We start from the raw sequence: 23,131 nt of genomic DNA on the forward strand, positions 1-23,131 counted from the left end.
TCTTTTGGGTAAATACTGTTTTGAAACAATTGCTTCCCTTCCTCATATTAAATAAGTTTTCAGGGACCATTAGATTTGCTCTGAGCAACCATAAAATTATTATTAGGTCTATGCAAAATGTTAACTAGGACCCTAGGACACAGGTGGATTTAGAATTCCACAGGCACTGCAGACAGTAGCATAGGAAAGACGGCGCTCTACGTTCTCAACTTTGGTTGGCTGTATAGTATCCATCTGATGATGAAACTTTTACCATCACACTCTTAGGAAGTGACTAACTGTTTTCCCATTATCTTTCTTTTTATCTTGGGCTTCAGTACAGACTGGCTTCTATATGTTCAAGCAGTAGATTCTTGACCCTTAATTTTGTCTGCATTGCCTAAAGATGATTCCTGGCCTTAAAATGCAGTAACATGAAACCTGTGGGGTCCTGACCAAAAGGTGTAGGATCACTATATTTCTCATTGTCATTTTATGAAGAGCTGTCAAAGAACTTTCCTCCTTCACAGTTCTTTATGATTACCGGAGGTTATGGAATCAGTAACACTGGCTGGTTTTTGGCTTCTAGGAAGCACTGGAGGCTATATGCATGTCTCAGGGACATGTACAAAGAAAGTGGCCAGGACCAGTAAGAAAACAAAACTTAGTATATCAGGACAAAAATTCCCCTGGAACATTTCATTTTCAGTATATGGAAATGCTTTCACTCACTATTTTTAAGTAACAAAACTTTTTATTTAAAGAATCACAACCTTCTTCATTATTTTGAGCAAGCACAAAGTGTTTTCATTAGGTTATTTTTTTCAAAGGGAAAAAACAATTATTTCTGATCTTCTTTCTATTGATGCATTTTTTGAGCAATAGTAGGAGAACTAATTTTCCAAAAAACACATAAGCAATCCATCCATTTCACCTAATTTTCAGGGCTTTTTTACTGGCTTCTGTTTAATCATTTTGAAAGTTTTTAACATGATGTTGCACAGATTATACATGATGCTCTAATCACTAGATTATTTTGCTACGTCTTTTTAATCATTTAACTGATTACATCCAATAAACTTTTATATGTGCTGATTTTTTCTCACGCCATCATGTTAATTTGATTAGTGGCCTCACAAGATTTGTACAATGACTTCTGATACCATTTGACTATATTTTAAGCATATAAGAGTTTTAAATAAGGGTAACTATTTTAGAACTCAGTAACAGAGTTCTCCTACTGAGAAAAAAAATTTTAAGAGATTTTTAAGAGATCCATGATTGTGCCTGCAAAATTTGTAAAGTTTTTATTAGAGAACACAAAAACTTAATTTGCACATACAAGCGTTTGCACTTGCAAAAATGTGAAATTGGTACTGTTCAGCATTTCTATCAAAACAGAACACCCACACCTAATCAGAATGGATTTCAATCCATAATATATACTGGACACAGCTGCAATGACACAATTCCTTGATCTGAGAAGTTCAGATTTCTACAAATGAATATGCTTGAAATATCTGTAGGTGTTAAAATATGACATAAGTGTTAATTAAATAGTGAGGTAACTTTCAGACAAAGTTCATATAGTATCTGTCAGACCATCCAAAATGCAGATAAAATACAGTATGTATGACAAGAATATTGATGCAAGTTTTGATAGAAAATGTTCTCTCTCATTCACACCACAGCTGAGACTCAGTGTAAGCCTCTGCCCAGAATTCACTTTCACATGGCTTCTGAGGCTTGTCAGTTTAAACTGAGCTATCTGGTGTCAAAAAACAGATTGTGCCAGAGAGCAGACTGCAGAGCTGAGAAAGACAAAGAAAAATGTGGCAGCAGACACGCAGTGGAACTGCAAACTATCCAAAATGAAAATCTTCCCTTGGAAACTGATAATTATTCTGGTATTCGTATCATCTATTCTTTCTTTATATACAGTTAAGCAAGCAAGAAAAGGGAGATGCATGAAGAAGAGCTAGTATTAAGGGTAGGAATTAAATGAGGGGCTTATCACAGCCATTTCTGATGTCCAGAGCATCACGATACCTTAACTTCAAGACTGTCTTTTGTTTACTAGTCCAGGTGAATAAATATCTCAAACACAATTTCACTTTTCCATAGTCCTGGCTGGAAACTGGCAGTCCAGGAGCTGGAACCCTAAGAAAGGATGAAGCTGCATGTGGCATGTAAATATCACGGGGGAATCTGGCCAGGAAAATGGAACTAACACCTTCAATCTTGTGCTAAGTGCAAGGGGATGCTTGATGATAGCAAGTGCTCAGGTCTGTGATTTTATATTTTATCTGATAGCACCTCTACAATGTTACTGTTGCTGGGAAACCTCTTTACTGACTCAAAGAGAATGCCTCTGCTATTGCCATGTAAAATTTTTCCTCTCCAGAATGGACAATGAATCTTCTGTAAAATGGGATTCATTCTTCCAGAAAATCACAAAGCATGTTAAATTTGCAAAACACAAAAAATCAATTAAAACTGTACCATCATGAGGACGACTCACTTTGATGATAGTAGCAACAAGCTTTGGTGCCTTACTGATCCAAGAGAGCATTTCCTTGAGTGCTCTGTAGAGCTAAGCCTGTGTTGTGACCCGCATTAGCACTGTTGATGATCCTCAGTATCAACATACTGGCAAAATACAACTAACGAGTATAAATACAGGTTAAATAGGTTATCAGAACCCCAACGCATTATCTAGAGGGGAAGATGTGAAGACTCTCTAATACATAATTCACAACTGTGCTCTCGAAGCTGGGTCTGCAGGAAGTCCCACAGCTGCTGTGATGAAAGTGGAGTTCTCTGTAATAATTTATGAATACAGTATGTTGGCTTGGCTATTGGTTTCCAAATAAGTGAGTTCATCAGGTAGGATTCAGGAAAAAAAAGAGGAAAAGACAGAGAATATTTGTCAGTGGGGTGCTTCTTAGACAAGTGTGGGATTTTGAAACATTTAATATCTGTCGTGATGGCCTAGAGATTCATTTGATGCCCTACTCAGTCTGGAAATGCAACTCACGTAAAATGGTGGAAGTTCAAGCAGGCAGAGGAAGAAATTAACGAACAAACAAATAAAAGAACACATAGGAAAGATTAAGAGATCTGTTTCAGAACAGTCAAGATTTATGTCTGAGCAGGCTGATGGAAGATACTGCTAAAGAGGAATTTGGTTAGATTTCACTCTATACGCATATAGACTATTCTTTTCAAATCCCTTTGTTTGAAATATTAAAAATTGAGTACTTAAATATTTAAATAACATTCCATTTTTAATTAATTCATTAGCTCTCTGAAAGAAAAGCTGCAAATCCATTCAGACTGTCCAGGTTAGCACAGTTACTATAGAGACAGTGTCCTGGAGCCCAGTAAAACTGAAGGAGAATTGTGAAATTCTGCTTCTCCCTTGGAGAGGTAAAGACAGGAAGCCTGATAAAAAGATAGCTGAAGGGAGACAAAGGAAAGTGTGGGGATACAGCTATTTCATGACATCCTCAGAACTCCCATAGATTTGCCACTCACTCATTACACAGAGCACAGCAATAGAATGATAGCAGCCTGCCCTGTATATACAATTTTACTGTTCCTCAAAATGCAAGCATAGAAATGTTTTGGAGAAGTTATTTGTTAAAAATGGTTTGGGATCTTCTTGTGCTTTGGAAATTCAAATCCTTGAAGTAAAACAAATATAGCCAAAAATGCAAAAAAAAAAGAAGGAAAAAAAAAAAAAGAGTGGGAATATCAAACCTCCAATAATAATCAGTTAGCTCTAGAAAGTGCCTGGAGTCGATTTCCTTTGTAAAAAAACTGGCATGGTTAAGACCAGATAGTTGGAGACCTGTTAGTATTAAAAGGAAAGGCTGTGCTTCTCAATAAAAAACAGGCTTCTTCTGTAAGTGCAAAATTCCTACTTGTGTAATCCTTTGTAATTCTAACATCAGTGATGTTCTAACAGAAGCTTGCCAATGTAACAGACATTTTAGGCATACAACATGACCACCGCCAAAAAGGAATCTGCATTTTGGGATATTTTGCAGATAAATTATGGCTTGCTGGTAAACAGCTATTTGCCAGCTTTATGAAGCAGATCTGCCGATAGAAGTAGAGACTCCAACAGGAGAAAGATACAGGGTAAAACTGTTTTGTTTAACATGCTATGGGTTGAGACTCATGATTGTCTCAGAATTGAAGAGTACAGAACAGGACAAGAGAGGAGCAGAAAATTCCTGTTGAGCATGTCAAGAGCTTTCAAGAAAAAAAAAAAAAAGAAAAAAGGATGTTAATGTGAATAATTCAAAAAGGAGGTGAATTGAGAGTATTTTCCATGGGCAAAAATATGCATGCAGCAAACATAGAAAAAAGAAAAAAGAGATTTCTGATGCAGTTCCCCCACTTTTTCTCTTATACAAAAGTCTGTGAACTTACAGGGGTAGTGGGAGCCTTGTTACAGACTCTGGGCCTGTCCTTAAAATAAAAATAGCTCTTCACCCCACAGGTCCTGATCCTAGAGAAGTCACAGTGCAAAGGCTACTGGTAGTGGCACATAGCACATCATCCATCTCTGGTCCATCTCTTGCATCATAAATGAGACAAAAAAGAGATATCACCAAGGTGTGCTCAGACACAGTCCTCTCTATAATGGCCTCCTGTTCTTTGGCACATGACATACAATGGAAAATTTCTGATAGATGAAAAATCATTTTATATAATGATCACATTTTCAAAGTTTCAGGCAATCGATACTTGAATTAAAAACCAATACACCTTTGAAAATACTACTGTGGTACAAAAGGTACTGACTTTGGTTTTGAGTCAGGACTAGTCTGATGTCACACAATAGTGGAAGAGCCACTGGGCTGTTGCAGGTGCTAATTCCCTAATGACTCACAAAACCAAAGTTGTACTTATGGTGGATTTCTCAGTTAATATATCACAGGTCTTTATGTATGAATAGGATACTTGCACAGTTGTTCCAGACAAATGTCATCTCCTCCTTTTTTTTTTTCTTTTCATGCAGGTTCAGCTGAATAATGAATTCTTATTCCTTTGTCATAAATTGTCACACAGTACTGGGTGCATTGTGATTTCTCCACCCTGGGAGTAGTTGCCTCTTGCTGAAAGTCAGAGTGATCAATACATGACCATTACCTCCCTCATCATGCTTTTCTGAGGCTTAATTGCATAATAATAGTTAAGAGGGAGAGGACTGCCTAGCTGGACAATACATAAAATTGCCAGTTGTAATTATTCTTGCTAAATATAAGTGGAGATTTCGCTACCACAGAAAATGAAAAAATAAGACTTACTAGACTCTCAAAAGGGCACTTTGCAGTATGTTACATTTATTCCTTTCAAGCTTTCTGTGGTATAGGTATTTAATGATCTTAGTTATCCTTACAGCACAGGAACATTTATTTAAACATACAGCCTTTCCACGTCTGGGCCCACCAAATCATGCTTTATCTTTTAACGAGGTAAATTTGGGCCACAGAATCAAGATCACTAACTACAAAATATAGTGTTATCTTAGCCAGCAACTGAGTCTGTACACCTGATTCCATGTTATTCTGAAAGGGAGTCTGGCACTATTGCACTTTAGCTACTTGCCAGTAGCAGACAAACCTGTAGGTCATAGCTAGGTTTCAGAGAAGCTCTAAGGATTAGCTTCTAAAATTTTGGACCTGATTCTGCAAACCCTCCAGAAACTGAGCAACCATAAATTGGCAAGCAGTCCTAAAGAGGGCTGGATAATGAGAAGTCTGTGCCGAGGAAAGAGATTTCATTCAAATAATTCTAAGGCATCTTCTAAAAATGTTTGCCTTGTTTTCTGTACTGTTGCTAAATACAAACCTTTTCTTAAAACAAGACTTCATAATTTAATCTCTAGCAGGGCAAAGAGTGGTAATTTAGTACCAATTTATTCATGCACTGAAAATAATATTGACGCAAAAAATAAAATAAAATAAAAAGCCTTTTTAGCAAAAATACCTGTGGCAGCAAAATTTAAAGATGCTGAAGAAAAAAAAAAAAAAAGTTTTTTCTGTGTGATTTTTTTTCCTTTTTAAAATAGAATATTCCATCCCCCTTTTTGAGCTATCTCCAAAAAAAAACCCAAAAAAACAAACAAAAAAACCCACCCCAAAAATGGCAGAAGTATCAACTGTAGCTTTAATATTTATTGAAATAAATAGCACAACAAGTGATTCAGTTTAGCCTCTTAAGGTGCAATTTTAACAATACAAATTTTAACATTTGTACAATTTGCATTAATAAAAAGTTTACCAAAATCTATTCATTACTAATCTATTTCTAGTGTACAAGGTGTAATATACTTTCAGAACTATCTTTCTTTCAGTTGCATCATTGATGTTTCATACAGCAGTTGTTTTTGTTTTGTGTGTGTGTGTTAATTTAAATGATTGTCTTTATTTTTTAATATCATGACAATAGACCAGTAAATCAGTCCAGCAAAATTATTCTGTAGGTATTTTTAATTCCTTAGGTCATTGCATTCTGAAGCGCAGTATTACATACGCCCAGTACCCCACTGAAATCACCATTGTTGATTTCAGATGCCTTTGCCTCAGGTTGCATGTGATGATATACGATAGCAACTAAAGAAGTGAACTCAGCTAGAAATCTCAAGACAAGCAGAATGAATTCTCCTGTATCCACCATGGCTGTTTGTGGCTTGCTGACAATTCAGATTATGCTAAAAGTCTTCAGAGCATCCCTAGGGTATGAACTACTATTGCAAATGCTGATTTTACTAATACTGGTAAGAAATATGAGCCTCAGCTGCCTCATTTCCTAAATAAAAATTTCTAGTCTCTGTAGTCAGGTGCAGAGATCAGATATATTTTTTACTGAATTTTTCCTTTTTAATAGTGGCTTATAGTTTTCCACATTATACGATTGTGCTATTGAAGATTAGAGAGTGTCTCTATAGGTGAAAATATTTAGTATGTAACATTTAGACATCCCGTTGCACATCTAGCAATTCTTTTTGCTCTATATTTCTATGGAAAAAAAATATATTAAGCAAAATTTACTTTTGTTAAATAAACAGAAAACTATTTCTCAAGAAAGTAGAAAGTATAGATTTATATTTCATATTGTTTCTTGTTTCTTTTTCTTCAAAGTGTGAGTCTAAATTCTTCCCAACTCTTTATTCCCATGAGTAGCTTCAGTAGGGTACATTAGATTTAAATGCACTGAGGACAGCATATGGCTAGTTCTCTACCCTAAAAGTAGCTACTGTTTCTGTTCTGATTTGAAGAGGCACTTCTGAATTGCCTTATGTGCTGTCTCCCCTTTGTGGCAGAGATCACAATGAGGGCCATTTTCCTGCAAACTGGATTTTTTTTTGAAAGAGAGTCACTAGTTGAAGTCACTCTGACTTGGGCTTGCACTCTGATCTGAGCACCTGCTCAGATTCTTTGCTGTCTAGGAATGGACTAATTAGGGAATCTCATGGCTAGTCTGTGCTAAGAGCACATCTCTGCACCCTCCATGTAACTGTACCAGGTGGGACAGGGGAGGACAAAACAAAGTTGTGTTTTCTCATTTTCCTGCCCTGTCCAGTCCTCATCACCTTGTACAGCAGATCTGCAGCACTGACTCCATTGTTCGCCAGCCAGATGCCCTTTGAATCATTTCAAAGGAAGCCCAGGTAACCTCTGTTTTCTTCCCCGAGCTTGCAGTTCACTCTGTGTTTAAGCCAACTGGCTTCACTGGACTAATCATGGGAACTAAAGTAGAGGGTATGGAATACAGAAGTTAGCCACATCTTTCCTTCAGCAGAGATCATTATGTTCTTCTAGTACACGTTTATTTGTGGGGAAGGCATTCTCCGGAGTGTATGCTACAAAAGGTAGGAAGTTAAATTGGAGTCCTGGCCATAGGAAATGTTAATAAATATTCAGTATTACTCAATACTGAAATGCTAAATATTTTAAAATATGAAAAGGAAGCACCTGATATAATTCCCATCAGAATAAGCATCTTTGCTGTGACATTGTGAGGTACATTGAGATTAGGTCCCAACTGGCCCAAACTCTAACAGAACTCCCTACCTTTAAAATAATCTCTATGATTAGATCAGAAATGTTGCCAAGTCTATGTAGCTGCAGAGTTCTTCTAAGATTTTGTCTCTTCTTGCTATGTGGTGTTGGCTGACCAAGACCTAATATTAAATACCTGACTGTTTTAGTACCCTTTATTCAGTGTTCATGATGTGACTTTTTAAATGAAGTCTGTGATTTGATACTTAGCCATTGTTCAAGTCAATATCCTTGGCTTCTGCATTATAGAGACAAGAAGAAGAAAAAAAAAAACCAACAACTTTCCAGACTTGTGTTACTGGCTTTTTGTATGCGCTAAATGGCCACTTGTGAAACTTGACAGCATATAATTGTACTACTGATAGTAAATGTTATTTTTTGCACTAGACTTTAATAACTGTAACACATTTCAGTATTTTTACAATGTATTCTCTAGAAAGTGTGAAATTATTTGTCAGTTCTGAAAAAATGATGTAACAATGAAACCTCAAAAGATGTTATGAAGTGTACAGTTTGTGATAATTTTATATTAAAAAAAAAAAAAAGGAAATAAAAAGAACATATTTGAAAGAATTTTATTCTAATTGTTTCATATGTATTTTGAACAAGAAATAAAGTGATTAAAAATAACCTTCTTTTGTCTTTTGTACAAAAGCAAGCTGTTCAAAAGTAAATAGAGTTCAGTGGGTTACAATTGTTAATTGCAATTTAATTTACAAGAAAACAATGGACTGTACTGGGAAAAAAAATTGCTGCCTGCTCTACAATTGGAGTTATAAGTAAAAAGATGTACAGACCATCTTTTCTCATTTGTTCTTTCTCTCTTCCATGCCAAAATTCCTTGTGTTCCTGCAATATATGTCCGGGGGCTCAATGCCTTAAGATTAACTCTAAACCCAAAAAATCAACTCATTTTCATTTCCATGGCAGGGAAGAGCAGACTTTGTAACATTTTGATTCCATATTGAGAACCTCTGCTCGTGCCAAAGTATTATTACAAAATGCTTTCTTCTAATGAATCAGTTATTTTAAAAGCCTACAACATGAAGTGGACATTTTTGCCTTCAGTTCTGCAGTACTGAGGACAGAACATGTCTGAATGTAGGTTCAGTTAAACAAAATGGCTCCAGTACATTAACTAATGCTTCGTGAAATGTTTTTCACATTATCTCCCATATCTTGCTATGATATTATTTACTGTAATCTTTAAAGTCATTAGAGCATATTATAAGCAGTGAGTTAATTACTCAATTTAAGATTATTGAAGTATTTAAGTTTATTTAAGTATCTCACTTAGAGACACAGGCCAAATTTCCAGCTGCCTTGCATATACTTGCCTAATTCTTTAAATCAAACAGATATGACTTAACCGTGATGCAAAGGAGAAAAACAGATGTAGTCAGGGCTTAGTTAGCACTTAAACTGAACTGGTGTTAATGATGCTATGTAGCGGAGACGATCCAGGGTAGACAGGTTCAAGTCTGTCAGATAGTCTGTTGCTTTTTAGCATTAAAGTACTTTGTAAAGAGGAAATCTAAATTGCAATTATTGAGTTTTAGTTGAGGGAGATTGGGTTGTTTTTTTTTTTTTTTTTTTTTTTTTTTTTTTTTTCTGTTTTATTGGTTGTTAAATGCCATGTGATAAAATGCGGGGGAGGAAATCACCATAATGTTATTTCTGCAGCAATGGAGAATATAGACTGAAGAAAAATAGTATCCAAGTTCAACATACAAGTAATTGCCCTTTGGCATGTTTTTGTAATTCTGTTGAAGTGAAATTAGATATGTAGTATCGAGGTTCCAATCCTGTTTCTGATATCTTCTGGCAGAACATTAATCTATCCTGATTCAGATGTCTGCTTATGATACTAAATGCAATTCAGTTCTCAGCTTCAATTCAAGGGCTTGGTTTGCATCTGTGATTGAAAGATTTGGTTTCCTTTGAAGAACTGCTTGCTGTTATCTAGCAGGAGTAATGTCATTCTCTTTTGCTTTTACCTTTAATCTTAATATTCCCTCTTTCATGTATAAAGTACTCATTTTCATTTGAGAGATATGTTCTGATGTTCTTAGTAGCATAGTTTATTTTGAAAAATTCAGGTACAATTCGTGTAGAAGCAATGTCACCTTCTGTAAGATTTCATTGCAACCTGTGCAATATAATTTCCACTTAAATTCCTAATCCCTGTATTTAAAACACTCTGGAATGTTTCTGCATTCCTTATAATAACCAGATTTACTAGCCCACGGACGTGCTAGAGAACATGCAGCTTAAAACAGAGGAAGAACTAGAGAAGAAATCAGGAGCAGATTTGTCAGTAGAAGTGGAGGATGGGATGGCAGATAAACCCTTGAGATATTCAGCCTTTACCAGTTCTGCTTCACTCAAGGAGCAAGAAGCAAGCATGCACAAGTGCTATACCTTCTCTGGGGTGCCTGAGCAGATGTGGGCACAGGGTGGGCTGACAATCACAGATCTCTCCTCACTCCACAGGGTCACACAAATCTTAGGTCATGGTGCACAGTGAATTTTCCATGCATTCATGCATTTTCAAATGCTAAGGATTGGAGAAAACTCACACTACTTTTGGTGGCTGCTGACTCCTTTTCCAGCTTCCCTCATAAATACACTGAAGCAATTACATCCTATTGACTTAAGGAGAGAGAAATGGCTCTTGTGACTGCCCACGCTGTTCTAGTTCTGTAAGCCACTGAAAAATAGACACACAAACCTTTGCTTCACCTGCTCTTTTATGTCAGTCACCACTGTGTGAGACAGCCCCTCTGCTGCCAACTGTAACACAGCAACAAAATGTAATGGATTACTGTCAGGAAAGTTCAACCTCTATGGCCAAACCACCAACAGCTGCCTCTGGTGTCGTGGGCCAATATCCTAAAATAGGAGGCATTCCCTTCAGAGCAGCCTTCGTATATATGCGTATAGTGCCCTCTTATCCTGCTAAAGCACATCAGTTCAGATAAAGAAACAGACATACTGCTTTCTCACAATATTGCATACTATGTCATTCTGGAAATTGAAAAAAAGCCCTCCTGCTGCTACTGTTGTAGACAACAGAGTCTGTTGTTTGAGTCAAATGACAAATGTATATGTTTTTGGAACAAAAGTTCCTGCATGAGCTCCATTCTCTGTGCTGCTTCCTTGCAGCTTAGTTGATTATGATGATGCTTATATTCAAATCAAAGAGGTTGTTTTAAAAGCTTTAACTCTGGCACTACAAAGGCAGAAATATTTATCATTTGTCATATTCTGAAGGCAGTATTTTGGGAGAAGCACAAATATTCCGATTTTCACATGCACTGATTTTGCCTAGATTGCACACTATGCTTAAATTGCCCAATTACTCTCCCCTTTGGAACTGTAAAATGTAGCAATCACAGTCTAAGTTCTGCTGCTGAATTGGTGAGCATATTCACTCCCATCTAGGTGCTTTTGTACCCATTGGGTCTTCACACCACACACCTCTTCAAAAACAAGAGTTCACTTTATGTCAGTGTCACACATCCCAAGGAGTTCTGCATTTCTACATAAGTTGACCAGCTAGTTTTCCAATTTTATTTTTTTTTCATAGCTTTTCGAGGTAAATTATTTTCACTGTGAAATTTTTCAATTCTTCTCAAGGAAAATAGTGAGGAAAAACACTGCTTCATTCTGACTTGTGACTGTGTTGGAAAAAAAACTGTCTTATAAAGGCTAATTTTCATATGTCCCAAGTTGCCTTTCTTTAGAAACTCAAAGGAATAGGTGAGAAGCACAAGAACTTGTTGGCTCCATCAACTCTGAGACACTTTCAAATAAATAAATAAAAAGAAGTGTCTGAAGAACATTTTTTGTACATTTGGCTATAATGAAGCACTTGCTGAGACTCAGGAATCAAGTCAGAACCTGAGACTTTACATATTAAATGCTGTAGATGATAAACTGTTAGTAAATCCTTTGCAATAGTGGGATTGGATCAGTGTGTTTTATGCAAAGTTGCCTGAGTTACTCATTATATACTATTTTTTGCCAACAGTACAAAAATGAAACAAACAAACAAACAAAAAGCAGCCCTTTCCTTAAAATATTGGAATGTACTAATGGTTTTGTACTTAAATACAAATGAGACTAGCAAAACAGAAGGATGTCTTCCCTATTCTGAGATTTCACATTACTTAGAATTTGCATTTGGGAACTGTTGACATTTGAGCTCTTCATTTCTGAGCTCTGTGTCCATTAAGCCTGCAAAGAAATATGTCTAATAAGATTCTCTGCCCTTTAGACTTGTTTTTTGAGATATATTTGTTAAAGGTAGCTTGTTAAAACAAAGAGACAAACATTACTTTCAGACATTACTCTATTAAAATTCATGAAATATCCTGTTAAAATCTCTTTTCTACCAAGGCAATTTGAATTAAGCAAGTTAATCATCTTAGCTAGTCATCCACCACCTCATATAAAGCCCATATAAAATGATTGTCATCCAAATACAGTGAATTATAAGTAATTTTGACTGACATTGTTGTCTCCTATAATGTTCATCATTAAAAAATTACAGCCAAACAGAAAACTATCTGTGCCCAAAGATCCTTAATGCAAGAGCTGTCAATCTTCTGACCTAAGAATCTATCCAGAGAGACAACATCAAACTATTCACTGATTTTCCTTTGTAAACTGTGCTTCTTACTTAAATACGTCAGGATTTTTTGCTACTAGTGTCAGGTCTTCTAACCAGTGAGGTATACCTGGGAAGCACCTGGCTGAAGAGCATCACCTCCACATAGCTCACTAGCATCAGGAAATTGGCAGCTTAGATAGTTTTGCCCATGCCTACACATAGAAGTGGAGGTGTCTCACAAGAAGAAGTAGTAGTAGGACTTTGATTTGGGCTTGTGGCTGCTGAGTAAATGGTAAATGTAGATATTTTGGGAAATGCTTTTCTGCTGAGAGATCAGGAGAGATTCCCAAAACCTGATAGAATTTATTCACTGAGGTCCAGGAAGTGGACCTAACGTACAACCATACAACAGTGACATGCTTTAGAAAAAACATTCCTTTCTTTTCTTCCCCAGCTGCATAGAACCACTTATGTATTCAAAATGATCATCCACTGGAATAAAAAGAGAGATGATCCTCACTGTCTCTCAAATATTTTGGTTGGCAGCAGTGACAGATTCACGCACTTTGTCTATGGCAAAAATGCTCTTTAATGAGATCAGCATAACCAGAGATTTAACCACTCTTCAGGATGTTGTACAGAGGCAGTCACTGGGTGAGACAGAAGGAAGAAATCTAGGATGTATAAGAGAAAATAAACAAAATGTATTGTCAAATTACAAAATACTTAGTTGCTCTCAGCTGGTTCCCCTTAGGTCCCTTGGCCAGATTTTAAAATGACTTTAAATAAATATCTGCAGCAGAATAGCAAATGTCAGTCAAGTTGATAGAGCTATTTATCTGAATAGAAGTTGAGCTTGTTTTTTAATTCTCTAAAATGAGAGAATGAAATCTGTCTGACATAACCCTTCCATGGGGCCACATGGGGTCTTAGCCAGCTGATTATAACCTGCCTACAGTGTGCTAATACAAACTAATGTTGATATCCGTATTATTGCATGAAGAACTCACAAGCTTATATAAACTGTGACTTTCTTCCAAGAGCACTGAATTATGTGTAATTTTGAATGACACTGTTGTCTGGAAATATTTATGCGTGTGCTTCTTTGGTATTAATAACTGGATTGAAATGTTTACATTAAGTTCTGGTTGAATTCAGATATTTACGTTATATTATGCAGACAAATACAGGCTGCATGCTCATGTGAAATGACATCGAGCATGGCTTCCAGAAATCTAATAGAAATGCTCAAAGTAGTGTTTTAAAAGCGCACGCTATGAGAATGACTGAAAGCTGATTGCAAAATTCTATTAAAGCCTTTATCTTTTTTTCTCCCAATTCAGGAACAATGCATGTGGACAGGAAGCTTACTTCTAGACTCTTTCCTATTTACCAATGAACTTCTGTTTCAGCTAGAGACCCTAACACATCAAACTGTGAGATTATACTGAAAGGAACTACTGTATTTTTTCCTTTCAGTCATGTCACTTATTCACCCCAAAACCTTTCCTCTGCATCATTTAATGAGCTCTGTTCCTTCACCCTTCAATGTTGATATTTAGGTGACCAGATTGAGACTCACCTTTCTTCCCATGAGCGAGATTTACAAAATTCAGGATCAGCCTGGGAAGGTAAATCTAATCTGTGACATTTCACTGAGTTCATGCTTTTCTTTTTGATTCAGGACAGAAAGCATATGTGGTGGCTTTCCTCACAACAAATTATTCTTTCCTCAATGCAGATCATTTCAATTTGAAATGATACTTTGAAAAAGGGCTAAAACTTGGTCCTTCTCTTATGTTCTCTGCCTTTCTACCTGCATGGAAAGGAAGAATATGACCCAAACTTTTGAATGATTGCAGTTATAATGCACAGAAGTTGTAGAAGATACAATAGGATGCTATCTTTCTACACTGCATAAGCCAGACCCTATCCTATATCCCATGATAAAGCATAGCCCCTTCAGCACAGCCCAGAAATATGATGTTTCCTGCCAATGTAATTTTCAGCTGCAGGGGAATATCTGATTAGCCCATCAGTATCTGTTGATGTAAAACAACTCTTCCACTACAAGTAGAAGAATGAGGAGTTGCCCAAAAAAAAGGGGGGAAGGCGGCGCAAAGAAATTTAGTATACTCAGTTCCAGTGAAAGTCATGCGATTTTGATTCTGTAAGTATACCAAAACTGTTGCTGCTTGCTTTTATTAATATGATTTTGTTTGTTTAATATGACAGACAGCTGGCTATTTCTGAAGAATGAGCTCGCCCAAAGGAGTTGAATTTTAAAATGGAGCTATCTTTAAAACTGATGGTGAGATGCTAAAGTAAGAATATATTGTTACATCTGTTCAAAAGTTTTCAGAGTTGTGTAGTTGATTTTATGGTGAGTAATGACTCTTGCCAAGGCTGCCTTCAGTTTTGGACTCAGGAGAAATCCACTAAAAATATTTTTATATGTTGAATTCAGGCTATCTGCTACTGTCAGTATTAGATTAGTCACTAGAATATGTTATTCTTCTGGTCCACTAGCATAGGTCTTGATGATGTCAATATTAATCAAAATACCCTAGGGCAAGAATAGAGGAAGACAAACACGTTTCCTTCGGCTGTTTACCTAGGAAACAGAAAAACTCATTGAGTTTTATCATCCATCTTCTGTGGCACTGCTTGGTGACAGAAGTTAGACAAATCATTTTGAGTGTTTACTGTCATTTTGTATTATTTTCATTTAGTAAAGTAATGTCGCTGTTTTCCCTTCTGATTTTAGACCATACATTCAAATTGCAAGCATTTTCATTCAGGTAACTATGTCTTCCAGAGAAACAAATAGGATATATATTAAAACATCTCTTTACATACAAAAGCACATTTTCCCCCAGAAGAGGACTAATCTTGCTCTTTGCAAAGAATTTGAAGGAGGAGTTGTAACAGTGCACAATCCTCTTTCCAAAACAATCCTGTTGCCCTCTGTGATGAGTAAGGCCAAATTAACATTGTTCAGTACCTGCTTCTGTGAAACACTACTATAATGGCATACAATACTGTCCATTGTATACATTGTAAAGAACTTTCAAAATGTGACAGACCGGATTATTTTCTTTGAGGTTTATGTAGTCTTTGTTTTAACCTTGATGTAAAGTTTCTATCTGTATAACATACAAATTAAAACATAGGCCAGATCATTTTGAACTTGCAGATACCATATCTCTCACATTCCTTAGGAATCTATATTATTTATTCTGAATTCTAAGGAGCTTTTTTGGATTTGATTCTTGAAAGTCCAGCATCTGGCCCCACGAGAATGTGCAAGACTTTAAGCTTTAATTAAATCAAATATTGCCATTATTTTTTATCAGTAAGTTGAAAGTGTAACTGAGGTACATCTAGAAACACTACAAATTCAGATACTTGTGAATGTTGACTTTCACCCACAAGTGCGTACCACACACCTGTTGAAGTAGTCTTGCAAATCTGGGACTTATTTGAATTGGAATTACTGCATTTGTATTCTTGAAAAAATTGTAGTTATCTTTATCAATAACATCAGTGATGGAATTGAGTGCACCCTCAGCAACTTGATGACACCAAGCTGACTGGTGCAGTTGACATGGTGGAAGGAAGGGATGCCATTCAGAGGGACCTCAACAGACTTGAAAGGTGGGTCCGGGTGAATCTAATGAGGTTCAACACAAAAAAGTGTGAGGATTTGCAATTGGGCCGAAGGAATCCTAGGCATATATACAGACTGGAAGGAGCAGTCCTTGAGAGCAGCCCTGCAGAAAAGGACCTGGGGGTCCGGGTGGATGAAAAACTTAACATGAGCCAGCAGCGTGCCCTTGCGGCTCGGAAGGCAAATGGTATCCTGGGCTCCATCAGAAGAAGGGTGACCAGCAGGGACAAGGAGGTGATTGTCCCTCTCTACTTTGCCCTTGTGAGGCCCCATCTGGAGTACTGTGTCTGGAGCCTCCAATACAAGAAAGACAGAGAGCTATTGGAGAGGGTCCAGAGGAGGGCCACGAAGATTATCAGAGGGTTGGAGCACTTCCCCTACGAAGACAGGGTGAGGGAGCTGGACTTGTTCAGCCTGGAGAAGGCTGTGGGGTGACCTAATTGCAGCCTTTCAGTACATAAAGGGAGCCTATAAATGGGATGGGAATCAACTCTTTGAAAGGGTAAATAACGGAGGACAAGGGGAAATGGTTTGAAGTTGAAGGAGGGAAGATTTAGGTTGGATGTCAGGCAGAAGTTCTTTACAGAGAGAGTGGTGAGGTGCTGGAACAGGCTGCCCAGAGAGGCTGTGGATGCCCTGTCCCTGAAGGTGTTCAAGGCCAGATTGGATGGGGCCCTGGGCAGCCAGGTCTAGTATTAAATGTGGAAGTTGGTGGCCCTGCCTGAGGCAGGGTGTTTGCAGATTCATGATCTTTGGCATCCCTTCCAACTCAGGCCTTTCTGTGATTTTGTGATTCTGTGATACCTTCTCTTTTGAAGTAATACATCAACTAAAGCCAAGGATGTGCCAGGTGGATTAATAGAGAGATAATGTGCAAGAGTTTGCAGGATTCCTCCTTCTATATGAAAGACAGATTAACCTCCTTGAGCTGTAAACAGTGGAAGTAGAATCAAGGTTATCTTATTCGTTCCCTGTCCTACGCATCTGAATGGAGAAATAGTTCCTGTTTTGCTCACCCCTATGAGTATGAATCTATTTCACCTCAGCTGCATCAATTCACAGTCCTCGACCTGCTAAGCACTTATCTTGCAAGTGTAGAAGTATACCATCTTTCCCTTCTGTCATTAAAAAGAGAAAAACTTCTCTTGTTTTGCTTCGCTTCATCTTTTCTTTTATCCACAAGCAAGGAAAAGGCTGGCTGTTCCATTGCCTAAGCAGGCATATGTAGATGAATATAACCCTCACTGTGCTATAATTAAGATGAATAATTATTATTTCATTTTATGAATGTATTCATGTAAAATCAAACTACCATGTTGACTAGCGACTTGGTTTTCCTCTACTTGTCTGCACATCCTGATAACACGAGCATTATATGTTGACTTCTATGTGTGCAATACTTATATTCTATCAATATTTAAACCTGTGAAGGGTTCAAACCCTTCACTGTTCAAAACGTTGCCTGTTTTATCAAATCCAAACAAGTGTCACAGCTGAACAAACTCTCTCAAACTCCATTTTTCTGTCTCATTTAGCATAATGACACAATTCTTTTTGCTAGTAAAAAAAAAGAAAGAGAAAACATTTTGTTCCTTTCGCACATACACACTTAGAACATCTGTTTGTTTCCATTAAAGCAATTCTATAAAGCTTCCTGTAAAGCAAATCTCAGAAGTATGAACATGAAAATTGTAGACTCCTTTAATACAAACATTACTTTCTCATCATCTTTCTTCTGCTTTTCTCCTTGTCTCCCTCAATGACTTCAGGCACCAAATGTTATAGGGCAAGGTTGGAGTATCCTGTTCTTGGTTCTTTCTTAGACTTGGCATCCCACAGCTGGATGCCACTACTACACCATTTCCTTTTCTCAAAGGATCTCAACCTCTTTGCAGCTTTCACAGTGAATAACATACTGTTTATTCTTAAGTTACTCCTCTATTCTTATGACTAATCTACTCCCTGATTCTGAGGAGGTAAATTAAGCTCATCTATTGAAGCTGACTTTGTTATTAACTAAGCTTAATTTATTTCAACTGGTGCACTAATGTACATGTGCATATTTCAGTCATCCAACACATTTTGAATACATTTTCACATTGATTGTCTTCTTAGCCTTTTATTTTCACTATTTTTTTCACCACAAAGTTATCCTGCAAAAATATTGATTTCAAATTTAGTTTGAAAAATAGAGGAAATATACCTTTTGATGTCTCCACCAACTCAAACAGTACAGTGACAAATTTCACCTTCTAAGGAACTTCAAATCTATATATGGAAGTGCTGCCAATTACAAGATTCTCATTTTAGACAGTTTGACCAGAAAGAAGGAAGAAAATACAACTAGCCATGAGTAATATATAGTTTGGCAATGTGGCACCATAAAAAATTTGACATTTGCCCATGTCTTATTTGAAATCATTTAAAAGTTGTTCCAGAAGAAGAAGAAGAAGAAAAAATAGAGAAAGAGAAGAATTTGTTGACTAATTTGGACTCCTTTTCTCTTGTTTTAAAGCTTGTATTGATGTTCATATCTTTGCAAAATGCCTTCCCATCTCTCTCTATAGTGTGTCATCTTTATGTCATCGTGGCACACAGCAGTGGGGCAATTGGCTTGAAAGTGAGCAGACCCCAATTACCCCACCAAAATCAAGTACTTCAGGAGATCAGCTCTTATCTTTCAGTCATGTCACGTTCTTCAAGGAGAGATCAAAGGACACAAGGACTACATGGAGTTGAAAAATTCCTAATATTCAGAGAAAATCAGAATCTTAGTTTTGAACATGTAAGTAGTGGAAAGCCAAATAGTTCAGTTCACATTAGCTATGTGAGTTAGGAATAGGAGCATAACTGTATTCCAGATAGAGGATTAATTTTTGAATGAACAGTGAGAAAATTTGCAGCAGTGAGAATCTGGAAACATGCTCTACTCCTACTGCCAATTTATAAAATACAGACTGTAGTACAGAGTCAAAAAAAAAAAAAAAAAAAAAAAAAAAAAGAATAGAAATATAAACAGCAGGAGAAGTTCTTGAGAAATAAGAAAGAATGAAATCCTTTCTGAAGATAATTTTTTCCCCAAAGAGGATTACATCTCCCCTGTGGTTCCTACTTAAATAGAAAATGTAATTCCATCTGCAAGTCTTTACTTCTGTGTTTCTCCATAAAAGATACTACTATGTATGCCAAAGTAAGTACTACTTGATGATACGGAGAGATTCCCAATGAATGGCTAGCCCAAGAACATTATATCTAAGACTACTGAAGTTCACTTTGATGTAGTCTGATTTGGTCAACAAAATGAAAGTGAACCTTCTGACATACGGCTGAAGTGATCTGATGCCTTTTGAGAGACTCAGGAAAAATAACTGTATCCCCTTTACATGCTTTCTTCAGACTCCCAGACACACCCAGTTTCTCCATGTAATTTATAATAGGTGCTACAAATAAGTTATTTCAGCCATTATCTACAGTTAACTTTCTGATAACTTCCATGATAATCACAATTGACATTTAATTATGTGTCTGAAATCAGATGGGCTTCTTTATAGCTGAAAAAAAAAATCTGCTTTCTTCTATGTAAAGTTGTTTGATAGGTCATTGCTGTCAATTTATGGCCAGTTCTACCTAACTTTTAACGTCCTATAAAAGGTGACACACATATTTTACAGTCATGAGCCAATGTCAAGTCCTCTAAATCAATAGTGTTGTTTTAGCAGTAAGTTTTTTTATATATTCCTTCTGCACGAGGATCTGCTATCCACTTGTGACCTTATTTTTACAGAGAGACATCTAGTGAAAATGTTCGTGGATAATTTAGTTCTGAGCGTGCTTTTGCATCTGGGATGACATTTAATTAATTCAGTGTCAGATCTGCCATTCAAATTACACTGGATGAGGGTGTGCTGTCCTTCAGTACACAAGTACATTCAGTCTTTTTGAAGATTCACGTAATTACCCACAGTGGAAATTTTATGGAAAGCAGTACTTGGAAAGCAAACTGGACCCCAGGCAAGAATTTCCTTTTGACAGTTTAGAGAATGCTCTTGATATTTTTTCTTCCTTTTTCTGTTTTTTTCTTCTTTTTTTTTTTAGAGTTGTTTCTTTCTATCAGATGAACATAATATGACTGTCCTTGTTTGCAGGCTGTCCAGTAGAAGTACAGAGGCAGACTTGTCTCTTGGCTGCCCAATATTTGGGACCTAAGAGGAATTCTTTTCAACTGTTTCCTTGTCTTGCCATTATACAGCACTAGATCTTGCATTATCCCTGTATTTTTTAGAGTAACTATTTCAGAGGAATTGTTTCTTAACTAACCCGAGGAACATGAGATCTTACACGAACAAAACAAGTATCAGATGTCACTGGATTTGTCTGTATCATCGCTGCAAAGTATAGACTCAACTACAGAAATCTTCATCTCTGCTGTTCCTAGAGAGGATGGACTAATCTGCAGGTTAGAAAAAAAAGACAATGTTAAGCAAGCATGTAAAATTATTTCAATAAAGTTAATTCTGTTTTCAAAGGAACAGGGAAATGTAATTTTGCATTCTAATTTATTTAGATGCATTTATATGTTATTTCTTTTCAGATAAATGGTGTCAAACAACCATCCATGTAACGTACTTTAGTCCCGTATTGCAGCTATTTGCAATGACTAATATCTTGTTGCCCATCACCTAAACTATTACAATGCCTGATATGCTAATTACTTCCTTGAATGTGCAGTACAAAATGTGCTCAGCTTGAAACCATTCTTTAGACAACTAAAGCATGTATTTTTTTTCCTGGCAGTTTAATTGCAATACTGTCAGCTGGATCACAGCAAACATCTTTTGCTTCCTTATCTTTTATGCCCTCGTCTGTCTTTGTGCAGTATGCTTGCAATTGTTAAGTAGCCAAAAAAAAAAAAAAAAAAGGAGAAGGAAAAAAATCTACAGCTTACAAAGTCACATGTGATATTCTGAACACATTTATAAATATGCATAACGTATGTCTTCAGGAAAAGGAAAAAATGTCAAAAAAGCCAAGTCAAGCTTCTATGAAAACTGTTATCATGGCCATTCTATTGAGCCATAGAAAAGTCACTGACACAAAAGAGAATCTTTACACCGACAGAAATGTAAGATCTGCCTACATAAAAATTGTTCAAAGGCCTTCCATGGTATCTAAGACCTATTTGCAATAAGGTAGGGATGGAGGTTAATTAAAAGACAATTCAAAGATCATCAAGAAACATTACAGAGGCTAGATCAGGAAGGTGGATCAGGGAAGGCCAAAGGCAGATGCTGAATACTGACAGGTATAATCGTATAAAATAATGCTGTTTTTATAGATGTAATGAATGTAATCTTCCTATCTACATGTTCTATTTTTTGATACTTTCTAATTTTTGATACTCAGACTAATTTTACTTTGTATACATTGTACTTTTGCAATACTGGAGTTAATTTTGGTTTAAGATAAATTCTGTTTCATCTTTATAAAACTGCCTTTCCTCTCCTCTGCACCTCCTTTGCTCCTTCACATAAAAATATGAAGTCTTCAGAATTCTGCCTATTATTGAGTTACTGCATCCTTCTATATCTCTGTGTTCAAAACGATCAAGACCAAGGCCAAAATCTTCATCCAGTTTATTTACCCACAGGAGCACTCCTGGTCCACCTAAAAACATATTCCAAAATACCTACTATAGATATTTTTACTCTTTGTCTTGCCCAAGAGGCTCTGTCTAACCTCTTTGTGTGCTGCTGCACTGTAACCATCTCCAGGTTTCTCATTAGCACTGTGAGGTACACTGTGGAATTCAAACATTCATTGTAAAACATTCAAAAATCAAAAAAGATTTTGATTGGTGTTGTCATTATCAACGCTATACTTTTTGAGAGTTTACTATACGTACCATATTTTTTTGAAGTTTGAAAGAGTATCAGCCTTTCAAACTCATCAAAGATTTTCTGAACATCTTGATAAAATTTAAAAAATATTAAAAAATACTTTACTGTAAATCAGTAATATGACAACAATCAGTCAGACATCATATCTGTATTTTAAGGACTGTTGCTCTTTTATGCTCTAATGCTTCACATTACTGCAACTAATACCTAGAATTTCTTAAAAATTTCTTCTCAACAGCATTCTCTAGTTTTTGCATAGTCATGTTCTAGCCTGTGACATTCTAGTCTGTGGCACCAAAACAGAGATCCCAGCCTTGAACATTTAACATGGAAAAATACAGCCTGAAGTTAGACCCTCGATCTTAATTTGAACTAAATCTTGGAAGAGAATTATAAAAATCTTGTATCATAATTACTATCTATAAACAGTCCCATCATGTCTGCAAAAATGCCTGGAATAACAGTAATGTAAGAAAGCACCAAGAACTGGAGAGAAGACTATGACTTACCACTGTACATGTAAACCTACCTATCAGCAGACAGAACTGAGTCCAGGAGTGCAGGGACTTCTATTGCAGCTGACAGCAGGAGGTGAACAACACTGTAATTTTTCCTCAATAACCTCTGAAAAATGGCCTTTTCCTTTTAGGCAGACCTACCATAACCAAACCTACTATTTAGAAGTCATGACAGTACCTTAAATGTCTTGTTATTTTTTAAAGGAGATGTGGAGATGCTAGGAGAATAGACCAAGATATGTCAATGAGGTGGTTGTTATTGGTGTTGGCAATTTTTTCTTTGCCTATGATTTGAGGCCTTCAAAGCTCATATTCTGTTCACAGTTTTTTTCTTCTTCTAGGAACATTTTTTTAAGGAAATAGAGATTTGTGTG

Source organism: Phasianus colchicus, chromosome 1 (genome assembly GCF_987193195.1).
Source record: "Phasianus colchicus chromosome 1, bPhaCol1.hap1.1, whole genome shotgun sequence".
NCBI classification, from domain to species: domain Eukaryota; kingdom Metazoa; phylum Chordata; class Aves; order Galliformes; family Phasianidae; genus Phasianus; species Phasianus colchicus.